The sequence below is a fragment of the Triticum dicoccoides genome, chromosome 1B (genome assembly GCF_002162155.2).
Source record: "Triticum dicoccoides isolate Atlit2015 ecotype Zavitan chromosome 1B, WEW_v2.0, whole genome shotgun sequence".
In the NCBI taxonomy this organism is placed as follows: domain Eukaryota; kingdom Viridiplantae; phylum Streptophyta; class Magnoliopsida; order Poales; family Poaceae; genus Triticum; species Triticum dicoccoides.
Window position 1 is genome coordinate 688451989 of NC_041381.1, and position 19970 is coordinate 688471958.

Consider the following 19970-nt stretch of genomic DNA (forward strand, 5'->3'; position numbering starts at 1 on the left):
ATAATGGCGAGTGTCTCAAAACTCTTCCTAGCTCAAACGGACAGGATGGGCACGAAATTTTTTCGACCAAATTTTTTTTTTTCGACTGCCCGGACCCAAAAACTGGAAACGGGTCAAAAAAAAACTTCCTATAATGGCACCTGTCTCAAAACACTCAGAAACACCTAAAAATAGGATAGCCAGAAATTTTTTCGAAAAATGCGTTTTCCAAAAATTTTAGGCCTAAACGGAGCGTGGCTACCCGACTCCGGCAAGGAAACACGAATCGGAAACTAGATGGATCTCGAAAACAAACCTAATAAGCAAGGAACTCGGATTGGTGGTGGATATATGGTGGTGGTATATGGCAGCGGTGGTGGTAGCGGTGGTAGTATATGGATATGGATCGGTGGTGGTATATGGACATGGATTGGTGGTGGTATATGGATACGGATTCGGAGCGGTGGCGGATAAGCGGTGGTGGTAGATGGCAGGAGGACATCAATACAATTGTTACACCCACAGCCCCTGCTGCTATACATACTGGACCAATTACTAGAGCTCGTGCACGCCAACTAAATTACCAGGTACTTTCGTTTCTTGGTAATGATTCTAATGTTCATGAGAATATGATGCTGCCTAAATTGGATACATTTGTTTTGCTTACAAATGAAGGGCCTAGCTTGGAGAAGGATGAACATTGGAGCAAGAACAAGCATGGAGATGATGGCATGCGCAAGGGGAACAAGAACGGATTTACAAGTGATGATTTCAGGACTTTGAAGCCACCATAATGGGTGCATGAAGCCTTGGACGAAATATACAAGATGCCACTTCATAAATTTCGTCCCAAGGCTATTTTAGGTGCTGCGTCACCTTATTATTGGGCCAGGCCCATGTAATTTCGAAATACATAAGTATAGGCTATTTTTAGAGTCCGTATGTGTGGGGAAACAAGAGATAGGGTTGATTTCGGACCCCTCCACCAAGGGCCATGAAATTCCCCCTCTTCCTCCATATATACAGCCCTTAGGGCATCGTTTAGACTTTGGGTTTTGTTTAGATTAAAAGTTCGCCATAGCTGCAACTTCGCGTACTTCGTTTGTGTTTAACGACCAGACAAAGGCGTCACAGAACCCCACCTTGATCAATAAAGCTTTCATCTTATATTCGCAATATCCAGATTGCAATCTTAGTTTCTTGCTTGTTCTTCGTTTGCTCGCAGGAAACAGACCCTCGTGGTCAGGTTGATCGTGCTCCGGCGTGGTCAATAACCTCTCGGAGTTGGTTTAGCGATTGCTAAGGCGCGACGTCCTCGCACGTTCGTAGTCGGATCGTCAAAGTCGACTTCCACCAAAGCGATATCCATCATCTCATCGAAAGACGGGACACCTTTGCCTCTATCAAGTGGTATCAGAGCTCCAGGTTGCTCGGTGAGATTTTACAGTTTTTCGTAGTTTAGATCGAGTTTGTTCTTCATACCTACAGTCCATGAAAAAGCCACAAAATAAAATTTAGGGTTAGTTTATCATATCCGAACCAATCTGAGCCTTTGCATAATCTTTTTAGGGTTTTGCTTTGTTGAATTTGCGGTTGCATCGTCGATCTAGTTGCTGGTCTTAGAGTCTAGTCTTTTAGAGTTTCGAGTTCTGGTCATAAGTTGTCACGCCGCCGCCGCACCATCATCATCGCCCCTGCCATCTACCACCACCGCTCCGAATCCGTATCCATATACCACCACCAATCCGTGTCCATATACCACCACCGATCCATATCCATATACTACCACCGCTACCACCACCGCTGCCATATACCACCACCATATATCCACCACCAATCCGAGTTCCTTGCATATTAGGTTTGTTTTCGAGATCCATCTAGATTCCGATTCGTGTTTCCTTGCCGGAGTAGGTTTCGGAAAAAAAAAGAGTCGGGTAGCCACGCTCCGTTTAGGCCCAAAATTTTTCGAAAAAATTTCTGGCTATCCTATTTTTAGGTGTTTCTGAGTGTTTTGAGACAGGTGCCATTATAGGAAGTTTTTTTTTTGACCCGTTTCCAGTTTTTGGGTCCGGGCAGTCGAAAAAAAAAATTTGGTCGAAAAAAAAAATTCGTGCCCATCCTGTCAGTTTGACCTAGGAAGAGTTTTGAGACACTCGCCATTATAGTGATTTTTCGCAAAAAAAAGCAGCGCAAAAAAAAAGAGCGAAAAAAAAGAGCGAATTTTTTTTTTCAGAGCGTGCTTTTCCCTTGTTTACATGCCGCGCCGTGATTTTGTTGGTGTTCTAGGCTTGCGTCTCTAGCACAGTCTAGCCTAGGACCAGCACAGTACCGTCGTTGAGCGTTTATTCAACATTGCATCTCTGAATTGATTATTGCTGACCCTTTTCGCTACCATACTATAAGCCTTCCCAGCTCCACATACATCTACGTCGCGTGTTTGACTCTCCCTGGTAATCGCTCTATCCAAGCTTTGAGAGTTTTTGACTACAACGGTTGCCGATCACCGCCTGCTGCTGGGTAAGAACTGGTAAGAATTTGAGATTTGCTTGACGGATTTGTGATACACCACCACCACTTCTTCGTAGTCTGTAGGATCATATCTTGTGTGTTTCTATTGCTGCTAACCATGCCAGGATCACAAGCCGACGAGATTGACTGGGAGAACTTATCGAACAAGGAGCTTCATGATAAGTTTTAGCAAATGATGACTGAACAGGTACAAGATGTGCTGAACAATTTTGAAGAGGCCATGGAGAAGATCACTGGCCTTGAGAACACGTTCGAAACAAAGCTCGATAACAGATTTAATGAACTGCTTGCGCGTCTTCCACCACCGGCTGCACCTGTCGCACCTCTGCAACAACAACAACTACGCCCCCTTCCGAATCAGTATAGACGAGCACAGCGTGTTCCTATTGAGCCAGGACAAAATTCTGGTGCCGCTGCTACTGCTGTTGGTGCTTCTTTGGCTCCTGCTACTGCTGTTGCTGGTACCCAGGAGGATGATGAGTATGCGGGCGATTATGAGGATGAGGTTGATCAAAATCAGATCTACGAGCAGCCACCAGCACCACCACCAGCAGGTCGACCTCAGGTATATATTCGTAATGGTAGGCCTGCACCACCACCTCAGGTACGAGATGATGTCCATATTCCTAAAGTGAAATTGAATATTCCACCATTTGAGGCTAGATATGTTCCTGATATATATCTTACTTGGGAGTTAGAAACTGAACAACGATTTATATGTTTACAATATCCTGAGGAGAGACGAGTTGCTGCTGCTGTTTGTGCTTTCACTAGTTTTGCATGTGTATGGTGGTCTGAACATTGTAGATTATATCCTATTCCAACTACTTGGGCTGCTTTGAACACTGCTGATAGAGGCGGGGGTGTCCCGATCTTTCGATGAGATGATAACTATCTATTTGGTGGAGACGACTTTGACGATCTGACTACAAACGTGCACGACGTTGCGCCTTAGCAATCGCTAAACCAATCTCCTGAGGTTACTGACGATGCCGGAAGCACGGTCAGCCTGACCACGAAGGTCTATTCCTGCAAGCAATCGAAGAACGAGCAAGAATATGATATAGCAATCTGAATATTGCAAATATATATGAGGTATTGATAATGGTGCGGATCCGGAAGCGGTCTTGGTCTGGTCGTTGGACACAAACGAAGTACACGAAGTTGCAATGGCTAACTTTTAACTAAACAAATCCCAACGAAAAGCTACTAGATGGATCTACTTATATAGGAGCAAGGGGTGGCGGCCAAGGAGGTGGGAGGACGTCCCAAGGCAGCCTAAAACTAAATCTAGGTCGTACAAGGCCAATGGGCCCAAGTGGAGGTGATGTAACACCTTTGGACTTGTAGTTTGACTCGGATTCTGCTGCAGCATCAGATTGTTTCGTCCACAACTCAACGCTCCAGACGAATTTGAAGGTGATTCCAATTGGGTTGGAAAGTGCACGAAATCTAGTTTCTAACAAAAAAAGAATCACCCAATTCGGAGTCCGTATGAAAAACTTGTGTGCGTTTTGAGTCAGGTGTGTCTGTGCAGTCCGAATCTGAATCCAGAACGTGAGAGACTTGGACTCTATCTTCTCTTGGGCCAAAAGTGACGTGAGAGAACATTTTGGACAACAAATAAACATCTCTTTCTTCCTTATCTTCATATGTGGATTGTACAAATGTTCCATACACCTGCAATTAGACAAAACACAAAAATGTGTGAAGTATTTTTGTTCTTGATAACATAAATAGATTATTGAATAGTTTGCACTAGAAATCACCTGACAAGTATGCATATATGCAATATTTTTGGTCATATCCAAGGTAGTCATGTCCTCATCATCCTCCCCTTCTTGAAAATAAAGCCTTCCTCGGCGTTGCTTAATCTGAAATGTGGCTAACAAAAGAGACAAGGTGTACATGTTGTATATGTATATGTCATCCATTTTTACTTCCCTTGATTTTTGCATATATGACACATGAATAGATGAGTAACTTGCATAGTTCATAAAATCTAAAGCCTAAAAATTAGCACAAGAAGTAGAAGTAATAGAGGCGAGGGTGTCCCGATCTTTCGATTAGATGATAACTATCGATTTGGTGGAGACGACTTTGACGATCCGACTACAAACGTGCACGACGTTGCGCCTTAGCAATCGCTAAACCAACTCCGAGAGGTTATTGACCACGCTGGAGCACGATCAACCTGACCACGAAGGTCTATTCCTGCAAGCAATCGAAGAACAAGCAAGAATATGATAAAGCAATCTGAATATTGCGAATATATATGAAGTATTGATAATGGTGGGGATCCGTAAGCGGTCTTGGTCTGGTCGTTGGACACAAACGAAGTACACGAAGTTGCACTGGCTAACTTTTAACTAAACAAATCCCCAGGAAAAAGCTACTAGATGGATCTACTTATATAAGAGCAAGGGGTGGCGGCCAAGGAGGTGGGAGGACGTCCCAAGGCAGCCTAAAACTAACCCTAGGTCGTACAAGGCTCATGGGCCCAAGTGGAGGTGATGCAACACCTTTGGGCTTGTAGTTTGACTCAGATTCTGCTGCAACGTCAGATTGTTTCGTCCGTAACTCAACGCTCCGGACGAATTTGAAGGTGAATCCAATTGGGTTGGAAAGAGCACGAAATCTAGTTTTCAACAAAAAATGAATCACCCAATTCGGAGTCCGTATGAAAAAGTTGTTGGCGTTTTGAGTCAGGTATGTCTGTGCAGTCCGAATCTGAATCCAGAACGTGAGAGACTTGGACTCTATCTTCTCTTGGCCCAAAAGTGACGTGAGAGGACTTTTTGAACACAACCTAAACTTCTCCTTTTCCCTTATCTTCATATGTGGATTGTACAAATGTCCCATACACCTGCAATTAGACAAAACACAAAAGTGTGTGAAGTATTTTTGTTCTGGATAACATAAATAGATTATGGAATAGTTTGCATTAGAAATCACCTGACAAATATGCATGTATGCAATATTTTTGGTCGTATCCAAGGTATCCATGTCCTCATCAAGAAGGCATGAAAATATTGCAACTCAGTTTGCACATATAAGTGAAGCTCTTATTCATTTCAAAAGATTGACAATGTTCATCATTAAACCATCCTAACATTGGTGAATAAACCTTACTTGCATAAAACTTACATGCTACAACATGCTTAAATATGAAAACATGCAATAAGTCATTCAACACAGAATCATCACCAAGATTAGAGGTCATATCAAAATGATTAAACATTGGTTCTTTTGCATCAATAGTTAATTCAATGGGTGCACTCAAAATTGTTGGTATTTCAGTTGTTTGATCACATGGCAAAGTCAAATTATCAACGTAGTCCTCTAAAATAGGTGGTGTGATCAAAGTAGTGGGTAGCTCATCAGATGGTGCATTCAAATTGACAAGGCATTCATCATTCTCATGTAGAGATGGAAGATCAGTACCTTTGTCATTACCTCTTATGATCAACTCAGATGATGTAGCCACTCTCGGGGGCGACGTGTCACATGGTGGAGGTGATGTAGTCCTGACAACAACGGATGTGGTTGTCATAGTATGCCTAGTAGTTGAAGGAACAATCATATCAACTCTCGGAATGTGCACCGTGCGCTTGTTCTCCTCGTGGCCAACACGTCGTTTTATTTCCTGTTCAGCTTTGCAAGCAAGATGAAACAAATGGTCCATAGGATAACACTCTTCATGAATTAGTATCTCTTGAATATCACGGTTTAATCCTCCCCAAAATCTATCCATAAAATCATCTTCACTTTCTTCTAAAGAGGAATGCAACAAGGTAGTTTGTAAATCATCATAATATTTTGTTACAGTTTCACTACCTTGTTTTAAGTGTTGCAACTTCTTAATCATGTCACGAGTATAATAAGCAGGGACGAAAGTATATCGCATGGCAAGTTTCAAATCATCCCAAGTAGTAGGTATATAATCAGGGTGTAACCGACAATATTCAATCCACCAAACCAAAGCATAACCAGTGAAAGAACCAACCGCAACCTTAACCTTTTTATGTTCATCGAAATTATGGGAAGCAAATATATTTTTTATGTCGAACTCCCATTCAATATATAAAGCAGGTTTAAAACGGCCATTAAATGGTGGTATAGATACATTAACCTGATCATGTGCATTTGGATGTTTGTGCACCTCTCGTGACGGTTGTGGTATTTGCAAAGGTGGTGGCACGTCTCCCGCGATCGACGAAGCCCATGAATTGACTCTGGATCCTGTCATGATTAGTAGAACAAGAAACAAAACCCAAAAATAATGTTCCTATAACTACTAGGATGTGGTGGTAAAACGCTCACAGTAAAGCAAATATCAATGTCTTACAAGTTCTTACCATGCAGCAGGCGGTGATCGGCAACCAGCGGTGTCAAGTAACTCCGAATATTGAGTAAAGCGATTGCCAGGGGAGCGTACGTATACACGGTGTAGAAATATGTGGAGCTGGGTTGGCTATATATGGTAGCAAAAGATTAGCAATAATCAATTCAAAGATGCAATGTTGAATAAACGCTCAACGACGGTACTGTGCTGGTCCTAGGCTAGACCGAACTAGAGACGCGAGCCTAGAACACTAATGAGGTCACGTCGTAGCACAACCAGCATCAATGAAGGATACGAAGTAGCTCTGGACAGCAAGATATAAGTGAAGATCACAACGGCAGTAAAGATAATGATGTGAAACAATAGCCAAGCTGTTTACAGAACAGTGCACAAAACAGATTCCAATCCGAATTCAGGTACGAGATTGATTCTAGATAGATCCAATTTTTTTTCTTCTCTCTTTTTTTTCTCACGCTTTTTTTTCTTTTTCTTCTCCCTCTTTTTCTTTTTTTTTCTTTCCTTTTTTCTCTCTTTTTTTTTCTTTATCTTCTTTTTCTCCCTCTTTCCAAGACAAACTAGATAAGATGCAGATTCGATCAGGCGAAGATGTGAGTGACCTCAACTATGATTATGACAATAAACAGTGCGTAGCACGTGGTGGAAATTGGTGGATTGGATGGTGGACAGCGGATGGGATAATGATGCAGCGGCTGCGTGACTAATGTGAACAGAACTCGAAACTCTAAAGGAACTAGACACTAAGACCAGCAACTCGACACGATGATGCATCCGATAATTCAACTATGCAAGCAATGAAAAGAAAATTGCAACGGCTCAGACTGGCTTGGACCAAGGATGAATAGATCTAACTCTTTTTTGTGGCTTTTTCTTGGACAATAGGAAAGAAAATAAATCTAATCTAGGAAAACTGGAAATTCTCACCGAGCAACCTGAAAACTGATACAACTTGATAGAGGCGAGGGTCCCGATCTTTCGATGAGATGATAACTATCGATTTGGTGGAGATGACTTTGATGATCCGACTACAAACGTGCACGACGTTGCGCCTTAGCAATCGCTAAACCAATCTCCTGAGGTTACTGACGATGCCGGAAGCACGGTCAGCCTGACCACGAAGGTCTATTCCTGCAAGCAATCGAAGAACGAGCAAGAATATGATAAAGCAATCTGAATATTGCAAATATATATGAGGTATTGATAATGGTGGGGATCCGTAAGCGGTCTTGGTCTGGTCGTTGGACACAAACGAAGTACACGAAGTTGCAATGGCTAACTTTTAACTAAACAAATCCCAAGGAAAAGCTACTAGATGGATCTACTTATATAGGAGCAAGGGGTGGCGGCCAAGGAGGTGGGAGGACGTCCCAAGGCAGCCTAAAACTAAATCTAGGTCGTACAAGGCCAATGGGCCCAAGTGGAGGTGATGTAACACCTTTGGACTTGTAGTTTGACTCGGATTCTGCTGCAGCATCAGATTGTTTCGTCCACAACTCAACGCTCCAGACGAATTTGAAGGTGATTCCAATTGGGTTGGATAGTGCACGAAATCTAGTTTCCAACAAAAAAAGAATCACCCAATTCGGAGTCCGTATGAAAAACTTGTGTGCGTTTTGAGTCAGGTGTGTCTGTGCAGTCCGAATCTGAATCCAGAACGTGAGAGACTTGGACTCTATCTTCTCTTGGACCAAAAGTGACTTGAGAGAACTTTTTGGACAGCAAATAAACATCTCTTTCTTCCTTATCTTCATATGTGGATTGTACAAATGTCCCATACACCTGCAATTAGACAAAACACAAAAGTGTGTGAAGTATTTTTGTTCTGGATAACATAAATAGATTATTGAATAGTTTGCACTAGAAATCACCTGACAAATATGCATATATGCAATATTTTTGGTCATATCCAAGGTAGTCATGTCCTCATCATCCTCCCCTTCTTGAAAATAAAGCCGTCCTCGGCGTTGCTTAATCTGAAATGTGGCTAACAAAAGAGACAAGGTGTACATGTTGTATATGTATATGTCATCCATTTTTACTTCCCTTGATTTTTGCATATATGACACATGAATAGATGAGTAACTTGCATAGTTCATAAAATCTAAAGCCAAGAAATTAGCACAAGAAGTAGAAGGCATGAAAATATTGCAACTCAGTTTGCACATATAAGTGAAGCTCTTATTCATTTCAAAAGATTGACAATGTTCATCATTAAACTATCCCAACATTGGTGAATAAACCTTACTTGCATCAAATTTACATGCTACAACATGCTTAAATACGCAAACATGCAATAAGTCATTCAACACAGAATCATCACCAAGATTAGAGGTCATATCAAAATGATTAAACATTGGTTCTTTTGCATCAATAGTTAATTCAATGGGTGCACTCAAAATTGTTGGTATTTCAGTTGTTTGATCACATGGCAAAGTCAAATTATCAACGTAGTCCTCTAAAATAGGTGGTGTGATCAAAGTAGTGGGTAGCTCATCAGATGGTGCATTCAAATTGACAAGGCATTCATCATTCTCATGTAGAGATGGAAGATCAGTACCTTTGTCATTACCTCTTATGATCAACTCAGATGATGTAGCCACTCTCGGGGGCGATGTGTCACATGGTGGAGGTGTTGTAGTCCTGACAACAACGGATGTGGTTGTCATAGTATGCCTAGTAGTTGAAGGAACAATCATATCAACTCTTGGAATGTGCACCGTGCGCTTGTTCTCCTCGTGGCCAACACGTCGTTTTATTTCCTTCTCAGCTTTGCAAGCAAGATGAAACAAATGGTCCATAGGATAACACTCTTCATGAATTAGTATCTCTTGAATATCACGGTTTAATCCTGCCCAAAATCTATCCATAAAATCATCTTCACTTTCTTCTAAAGAGGAATGCAACAAGGTAGTTTGTAAATCATCATAATATTTTGTTACAGTTTCACTACCTTGTTTTAAGTGTTGCAACTTCTTAATCATGTCACGAGTATAATAAGCAGGGACGAAAGTATGTCGCATGGCAAGTTTCAAATCATCCCAAGTAGTAGGTATATAATCAGGGTGTAACCGACAATATTCACTCCACCAAACCAAAGCATAACCAGTGAAAGAACCAACCGCAACCTTAACCTTTTTATGTTCATCGAAATTATGGGAAGCAAATATAGTTTTTATGTCGAACTCCCATTCAATATATAAAGCAGGTTTAAAACGGCCATTAAATGGTGGTATAGATACATTAACCTGATCATGTGCATTTGGATGTTTGTGCACCTCTCGTGACGGTTGTGGTATTTGCAAAGGTGGTGGCACGTCTCCCGCGATCGACAAAGCCCATGAATTGACTCTGGATCCTGTCATGATTAGTAGAACAAGAAACAAAACCCAAAAATAATGTTCCTATAACTACTAGGATGTGGTGGTAAAACGCTCACAGTAAAGCAAATATCAATGTCTTACAAGTTCTTACCATGCAGCAGGCGGTGATCGGCAACCAGCGGTGTCAAGTAACTCCGAATATTGAGTAAAGCGATTGCCAGGGGAGCGTACGTATACACGGTGTAAAAATATGTGGAGCTGGGTTGGCTATATATGGTAGCAAAAGATTAGCAATAATCAATTCAAAGATGCAATGTTGAATAAACGCTCAACGACGGTACTGTGCTGGTCCTAGGCTAGACCGAACTAGAGACGCGAGCCTAGAACACTAATGAGGTCACGTCGTAGCACAACTAGCATCAATGAAGGACACTAAGTAGCTCTGGACAGCAAGATATAAATGAAGATCACAACGGCAGTAAAGATAATGAGGTGAAACAACAGCCAAGCAGGATATATCAACAACTTTGTCTCCAACTTTCCTCTGAAAAAGTTTGTGCCGATTTTTTTGTTTTTTTTTCTTCTCTCTTTTTTTTCCTCACACTTTTTTTTCTTTCTCTCCTTTTTTTTCTCTGACTTTTTTTTTCTCCTTTTTTTTCTCTTGTTTTTTTCTCTCTTTTTTTCTCCCTCTTTCCAAAACAAACTAGATAAGATGCAGATTGGATCAAGTGAAGATGTGAACGATCTCAACTATTATTATGACAATGAATGGTGGGTAGCACGTGGTGGAAATTGATGGATGGGTGGTGGACAGCGGAAGAGATAATGATGCAGTGGTGGCGTGACTAATGTGAACAGAACTCGAAACTCTAAACGAACTAGACACTAAGACCAGCAACTCGACACGACGATGCAACCGATAATTCAACTATGCAAGCAATGAAAAGAAAATTGCAAAGGCTCAGACTGGCTTGGACCAAGGATGAATAGATCTAACTCTTTTTTGTGGCTTTTTCTTGGACAATAGGTAAGAAAATAAATCTAATCTAGGAAAACTGGAAATTCTCACCGAGCAACCTGAAAACTGATACCACTTAATAGAGGCGAGGGTGTCCCGATCTTTCGATGAGATGATAACTATCGATTTGGTGGAGACGACTTTGACGATCCGACTACAAACGTGCACGACGTTGCGCCTTAGCAATCGCTAAACCAACTCCGAGAGGTTATTGACCACGCTGGAGCACGATCAACCTGACCACGAAGGTCTATTCCTGCAAGCAATCGAAGAACAAGCAAGAATATGATAAAGCAATCTGAATATTGCGAATATATATGAAGTATTGATAATGGTGGGGATCCGTAAGCGGTCTTGGTCTGGTCGTTGGACACAAACGAAGTACATGAAGTTGCACTGGCTAACTTTTAACTAAACAAATCCCCAGGAAAAAGCTACTAGATGGATCTACTTATATAGGAGCAAGGGGTGGCGGCCAAGGAGGTGGGAGGACGTCCCAAGGCAGCCTAAAACTAACCCTAGGTCGTACAAGGCTCATGGGCCCAAGTGGAGGTGATGCAACACCTTTGGGCTTGTAGTTTGACTCAGATTCTGCTGCAACGTCAGATTGTTTCGTCCGTAACTCAACGCTCCGGACGAATTTGAAGGTGAATCCAATTGGGTTGGAAAGAGCACGAAATCTAGTTTTCAACAAAAAATGAATCACCCAATTCGGAGTCCGTATGAAAAAGTTGTTGGCGTTTTGAGTCAGGTATGTCTGTGCAGTCCGAATCTGAATCCAGAACGTGAGAGACTTGGACTCTATCTTCTCTTGGCCCAAAAGTGACGTGAGAGGACTTTTTGAACACAACCTAAACTTCTCCTTTTCCCTTATCTTCATATGTGGATTGTACAAATGTCCCATACACCTGCAATTAGACAAAACACAAAAGTGTGTGAAGTATTTTTGTTCTGGATAACATAAATAGATTATGGAATAGTTTGCATTAGAAATCACCTGACAAATATGCATGTATGCAATATTTTTGGTCGTATCCAAGGTATCCATGTCCTCATCAAGAAGGCATGAAAATATTGCAACTCAGTTTGCACATATAAGTGAAGCTCTTATTCATTTCAAAAGATTGACAATGTTCATCATTAAACCATCCTAACATTGGTGAATAAACCTTACTTGCATAAAACTTACATGCTACAACATGCTTAAATATGAAAACATGCAATAAGTCATTCAACACAGAATCATCACCAAGATTAGAGGTCATATCAAAATGATTAAACATTGGTTCTTTTGCATCAATAGTTAATTCAATGGGTGCACTCAAAATTGTTGGTATTTCAGTTGTTTGATCACATGGCAAAGTCAAATTATCAACGTAGTCCTCTAAAATAGGTGGTGTGATCAAAGTAGTGGGTAGCTCATCAGATGGTGCATTCAAATTGACAAGGCATTCATCATTCTCATGTAGAGATGGAAGATCAGTACCTTTGTCATTACCTCTTATGATCAACTCAGATGATGTAGCCACTCTCGGGGGCGACGTGTCACATGGTGGAGGTGATGTAGTCCTGACAACAACGGATGTGGTTGTCATAGTATGCCTAGTAGTTGAAGGAACAATCATATCAACTCTCGGAATGTGCACCGTGCGCTTGTTCTCCTCGTGGCCAACACGTCGTTTTATTTCCTGTTCAGCTTTGCAAGCAAGATGAAACAAATGGTCCATAGGATAACACTCTTCATGAATTAGTATCTCTTGAATATCACGGTTTAATCCTCCCCAAAATCTATCCATAAAATCATCTTCACTTTCTTCTAAAGAGGAATGCAACAAGGTAGTTTGTAAATCATCATAATATTTTGTTACAGTTTCACTACCTTGTTTTAAGTGTTGCAACTTCTTAATCATGTCACGAGTATAATAAGCAGGGACGAAAGTATATCGCATGGCAAGTTTCAAATCATCCCAAGTAGTAGGTATATAATCAGGGTGTAACCGACAATATTCAATCCACCAAACCAAAGCATAACCAGTGAAAGAACCAACCGCAACCTTAACCTTTTTATGTTCATCGAAATTATGGGAAGCAAATATATTTTTTATGTCGAACTCCCATTCAATATATAAAGCAGGTTTAAAACGGCCATTAAATGGTGGTATAGATACATTAACCTGATCATGTGCATTTGGATGTTTGTGCACCTCTCGTGACGGTTGTGGTATTTGCAAAGGTGGTGGCACGTCTCCCGCGATCGACGAAGCCCATGAATTGACTCTGGATCCTGTCATGATTAGTAGAACAAGAAACAAAACCCAAAAATAATGTTCCTATAACTACTAGGATGTGGTGGTAAAACGCTCACAGTAAAGCAAATATCAATGTCTTACAAGTTCTTACCATGCAGCAGGCGGTGATCGGCAACCAGCGGTGTCAAGTAACTCTGAATATTGAGTAAAGCGATTGCCAGGGGAGCGTACGTATACACGGTATAGAAATATGTGGAGCTGGGTTGGCTATATATGGTAGCAAAAGATTAGCAATAATCAATTCAAAGATGCAATGTTGAATAAACGCTCAACGACGGTACTGTGCTGGTCCTAGGCTAGACCGGACTAGAGACGCGAGCCTAGAACACTAATGAGGTCACGTCGTAGCACAACTAGCATCAATGAAGGATACTAAGTAGCTCTGGACAGCAAGATATAAGTGAAGATCACAACGGCAGTAAAGATAATGAGGTGAAACAACAGCCAAGCAGGATATATCAACAACTTTGTCTTCAACTTTCCTCTGAAAAAGTTTGTGCCGATTTTTTTGTTTTTTTTTCTTCTCTTTTTTTTCCTCACACTTTTTTTCTTTCTCTCCTTTTTTTCTCTCTGACTTTTTTTTCTCCTTTTTTTTCTCTTTTTTTCTCTCTCTTTTTCTCCCTCTTTCCAAAACAAACTAGATAAGATGCAGATTGGATCAAGTGAAGATGTGAACGATCTCAACTATTATTATGACAATGAATGGTGGGTAGCACGTGGTGGAAATTGATGGATGGGTGGTGGACAGCGGAAGAGATAATGATGCAGCGGTGGCGTGACTAATGTGAACAGAACTCGAAACTAGACACTAAGACCAGCAACTCGACACGACGATGCAACCGATAATTCAACTATGCAAGCAATGAAAAGAAAATTGCAAAGGCTCAGACTGGCTTGGACCAAGGATGAATAGATCTAACTCTTTTTTGTGGCTTTTTCTTGGACAATAGGTAAGAAAATAAATCTAATCTAGGAAAACTGGAAATTCTCACCGAGCAACCTGAAAACTGATACCACTTGATAGAGGCGGGGGTGTCCCGATCTTTCGATGAGATGATAACTATCGATTTGGTGGAGACGACTTTGACGATCTGACTACAAACCTGCACAACGTTGCGCCTTAGCAATCGCTAAACCAATCTCCTGAGGTTACTGACGATGTCGGAAGCACGGTCAGCCTGACCACGAAGGTCTATTCCTGCAAGCAATCGAAGAACGAGCAAGAATATGATAAAGCAATCTGAATATTGCAAATATATATGAGGTATTGATAATGGTGGGGATCCGGAAGCGGTCTTGGTCTGGTCGTTGGACACAAACGAAGTACACGAAGTTGCAATGGCTAACTTTTAACTAAACAAATCCCAACGAAAAGCTATAGATGGATCTACTTATATAGGAGAAAGGGGTGGCGGCCAAGGAGGTGGGAGGACGTCCCAAGGCAGCCTAAAACTAAATCTAGGTCGTACAAGGCCAATGGGCCCAAGTGGAGGTGATGTAACACCTTTGGACTTGTAGTTTGACTCGGATTCTGCTGCAGCATCAGATTGTTTCGTCCACAACTCAACGCTCCGAACGAATTTTGATAGTTATGAACTATGCAAGTTACTCATCTATTCATGTGTCATATATGCAAAAATCAAGGGAAGTAAAAATGGATGACATATACATATACAACATGTACACCTTGTCTCTTTTGTTAGCCACATTTCAGATTAAGCAACGCCGAGGACGGCTTTATTTTCAAGAAGGGGAGGATGATGAGGACATGACTACCTTGGATATGACCAAAAATATTGCATATATGCATATTTGTCAGGTGATTTCTAGTGCAAACTATTCAATAATCTATTTATGTTATCCAGAACAAAAATACTTCACACACTTTTGTGTTTTGTCTAATTGCAGGTGTATGGGACATTTGTACAATCCACATATGAAGATAAGGAAGAAAGAGATGTTTATTTGCTGTCCAAAAAGTTCTCTCAAGTCACTTTTGGTCCAAGAGAAGATAGAGTCCAAGTCTCTCACGTTCTGGATTCAGATTCGGACTGCACAGACACACCTGACTCAAAACGCACACAAGTTTTTCATACGGACTCCGAATTGGGTGATTCTTTTTTTGTTGGAAACTAGATTTCGTGCACTTTCCAACCCAATTGGAATAACCTTCAAATTCGTCTGGAGCGTTGAGTTGTGGACGAAACAATCTGATGCTGCAGCAGAATCCGAGTCAAACTACAAGTCCAAAGGTGTTACATCACCTCCACTTGGGCCCATTGGCCTTGTACGACCTAGATTTAGTTTTAGGCTACCTTGGGACGTCCTCCCACCTCCTTGGCCGCCACCCCTTGCTCCTATATAAGTAGATCCATCTAGTAGCTTTTCCTTGGGATTTGTTTAGTTAAAAGTTAGCCAGTGCAACTTCGTGTACTTCGTTTGTGTCCAACGACCAGACCAAGACCGCTTACGGATCCCCACCATTATCAATACCTCATATATATTTGCAATATTCAGATTGCTTTATCATATTCTTGTTCGTTCTTCGATTGCTTGCAGGAATAGACCTTCGTGGTCAGGCTGACCGTGCTTCCGGCATCGTCAGTAACCTCAGGAGATTGGTTTAGCGATTGCTAAGGCGCAACGTCGTGCACATTTGTAGTCGGATCGTCAAAGTCATCTCCACCAAATCGATAGTTATCATCTCATCGAAAGATCGGGACACCCCGCCTCTATCAAATTTGAAGGTGATTCCAATTGGGTTGGAAAGTTCACGAAATCTAGTTTCCAACAAAAAAAGAATCACCCAATTCGGAGTCCGTATGAAAAACTTGTGTGCGTTTTGAGTCAGGTGTGTCTGTGCAGTCCGAATCTGAATCCAGAACGTGAGAGACTTGGACTCTATCTTCTCTTGGGCCAAAAGTGACGTGAGAGAACTTTTTGGACAACAAATAAACATCTCTTTCTTCCTTATCTTCATATGTGGATTGTACAAATGTTCCATACACCTGCAATTAGACAAAACACAAAAATGTGTGAAGTATTTTTGTTCTGGATAACATAAATAGATTATTGAATAGTTTGCACTAGAAATCACCTGACAAATATGCATATATGCAATATTTTTGGTCATATCCAAGGTAGTCATGTCCTCATCAACTGCTATGCGTACGCGTTGGGTTCCACCATATTATCAACGTGAATTGCTTCAAAAATTGCAGCGTTTAAGACAAGGGAAAAATTCTGTAGAAGAATATTATCAGGAATTACAAACTGGCATGATTAGATGTGGTATTGTTGAGGAGAATGAAGCTATGCTTGCACGTTTTCTGGGTGGATTAAATAGAGAGATTCAGACCATTCTAGACTATAAGGAGTATACTAATATCACTCGTTTATTCCATCTTGCTTGTAAAGCTGAACGTGAAGTGCAGGATCGACAAGCATTGGGGCGAACTAACTTTTCTGCAGGCCGACCTTCATCATGGACACCACGTGCATCTTCTACTTCAACTGCACCAGCACCTCCATCCGGTGCCACCTCCAGCCGTGATACAAGAAAACAGGCACAACCACCATTATCTGCCAAGAGCGCACCTGCGGGGCCTGCACAGCGTTCTTCTTCTTCCATGGCATCAACAGGGCACACAAGTGATATTATTTGTCGTCGTTGTAAGGGAGGAGGTCATTATGCGAGGGAATGCAAATCTCCGCGTGTGATGATTGCTACCGCGGATGGTGGATATGTGTCCGCTAGTGACTATGATGAGGAGACATTGGCTTTTATTACACGTGAAGAACATGGTGGAGATGATTCTGATCATGAGACGCAATACATGGCTCCTGAAGACGCTGACAGGTATGAATGTTTAGTTGCTCAACGTGTTTTGAGTGTGCAGGTCACACAAGCTGAGCAAAATCAGAGGCACAATTTGTTCCATACCAAGGGAGTTGTGAAGGAACGTTCTGTGCGCGTCATAATAGACGGAGGGAGCTGCAACAACTTGGCTAGCATGGAGATGGTGATGAGGACATCACTACAATTTTTACACCCACAGCCCCTGCTGCTATACATACTGGACCAATTACTAGAGCTCGTGCACGCCAACTAAATTACCAGGTACTTTCGTTTCTTGGTAATGATTCTAATGTTCATGAGAATATGATGCTGCCTAAATTGGATACATTTGTTTTGCTTACAAATGAAGGGCCTAGCTTGGAGAAGGATGAACATTGGAGCAAGAACAAGCATGGAGATGATGGCATGCGCAAGGGGAACAAGAACGGAGTTACAAGTGATGATTTCAGGACTTTGAAGCCACCATAATGGGTGCATGAAGCCTTGGACGAAATATACAAGATGCCACTTCATAAATTTCGTCCCGTGGCTATTTTAGGTGTTGCGTCACCTTATTATTGGGCCAGGCCCATGTAATTTCGAAATACATAAGTATACGCTATTTTTAGAGTCCGTATGTGTGGGAAACAAGAGATAGGGTTGATTTCGGACCCCTCCACCAAGGGCCACGAAATTCCCCCCCCCCCTCTTCCTCCATATATACAGCCCTTAGGGCATCGTTTAGACTTTGGGTTTTGTTTAGATTAAAAGTTCGCCATAGCTGCAACTTCGCGTACTTCGTTTGTGTTCAACGACCAGACAAAGGCGTCACAGAACCCCACCTTGATCAATAAAGCTTTCATCTTATATTCGCAATATCCAGATTGCAATCTTAGTTTTTTGCTTGTTCTTCGTTGCTCGCAGGAAACAGACCCTCGTGGTCAGGTTGATCGTGCTCCGGCGTGGTCAATAACCTCTCGGAGTTGGTTTAGCGATTGCTAAGGCGCGACGTCCTCGCACGTTCGTAGTCGGATCGTCAAAGTCGACTTCCACCAAAGCGAAATCCACCATCTCATCGAAAGACGGGACACCTTTGCCTCTATCAAGTGGTATCAGATTTCCAGGTTGCTTGGTGAGATTTTACAGTTTTTCGTAGTTTAGATCGAGTCTGTTCTTCATACCTACAGTCCACGAAAAAGCCACAAAAAAAATTAAGGTTAGTTCATCATATCCGAACCAATCTGAGCCTTTGCATAATCTTTTTAGGGTTTTGCTTTGTTGAATTTGCGGTTGCATCGTCGTGTCTAGTTGCTGGTCTTAGAGTCTAGTCTTTTAGAGTTTCGAGTTCTAGTCATAAGTTGTCACGCCGCCGCCGCACCATCATCATCGCCCCTGCCATCTACCACCACCGCACCGAATCCGTATCCATATACCACCACCAATCCGTGTCCATATACCACCACCGATCCATATCCATATACTACCACCGCTACCACCACCGCTGCCATATACCACCACCAGATATCCACCACCAATCCGAGTTCTTTGCTTATTAGGTTTGTTTTCGGGATCCATCTAGATTCCGATTCGTGTTTCCTTGCCGGAGTAGGTTTCGGAAAAAAAAAGAGTCGGGTAGCCACGCTCCGTTTAGGCCCAAAATTTTTCGAAAACGCATTTTTCGAAAAAAATTCTGGCTGTCCTATTTTTAGGTGTTTCTGAGTGTTTTGAGACAGGTGCCATTATAGGAAGTTTTTTTGACCCGTTTCCAGTTTTTGGGTCCGGGCAGTCGAAAAAAAAAATTTGTCGAAAAAAAAAAATTTCGTGCCCATCCTGTCAATTTGACCTAGGAAGAGTTTTGAGACACTCGCCATTATAGTGCTTTTTCGCAAAAAAAAAGCAGCGCAAAAAAAAAGAGCGCAAAAAAAAAGAGCGAAAAGAAAAATTTCTGAGTGTGCTTTTCCCTTGTTTACGTGCCGCGCCATGATTTTGTTGGTGTTCTAGGCTCGCGTCTCTAGCACGGTCTAGCCTAGGACCAGCACAGTACCGTCGTTGAGCGTTTATTCAACTTTGCATCTCTGAATTGATTATTGCTGACCCTTTTTGCTACCATACTATAAGCCTTCCCAGCTCCACATACATCTACGTCGTGTGTTTGACTCTCCCTGGTAATCGCTCTATCCAAGCTTTGAGAGTTTTTGACTACAACGGTTGCCGATCACCGCCTGCTGCTGGGTAAGAACTGGTAAGAATTTGAGATTTGCTTGACGGATTTGTGATACACCACCACCACTTCTTAGTAGTCTGTAGGATCATATTCTTGTGTGTTTCTATTGCTGCTAACCATGCCAGGATCACAAGCCGACGAGATTGACTGGGAGAACTTATCGAACAAGGAGCTTCATGATAAGTTTCAGCAAATGATGACTGAACAGGTGCAAGATGTGCTGAACAATTTTGAAGAGGCCATGGAGAAGATTACTGGCCTTGAGAAGACGTTCGAAACAAAGCTTGATAACAGATTTAATGAACTGCTTGCGCGTCTTCCACCACCGGCTGCACCTGTCGCACCTCTGCAACAACAACAACTACGCCCCCTTCCGAATCAGTATGGACG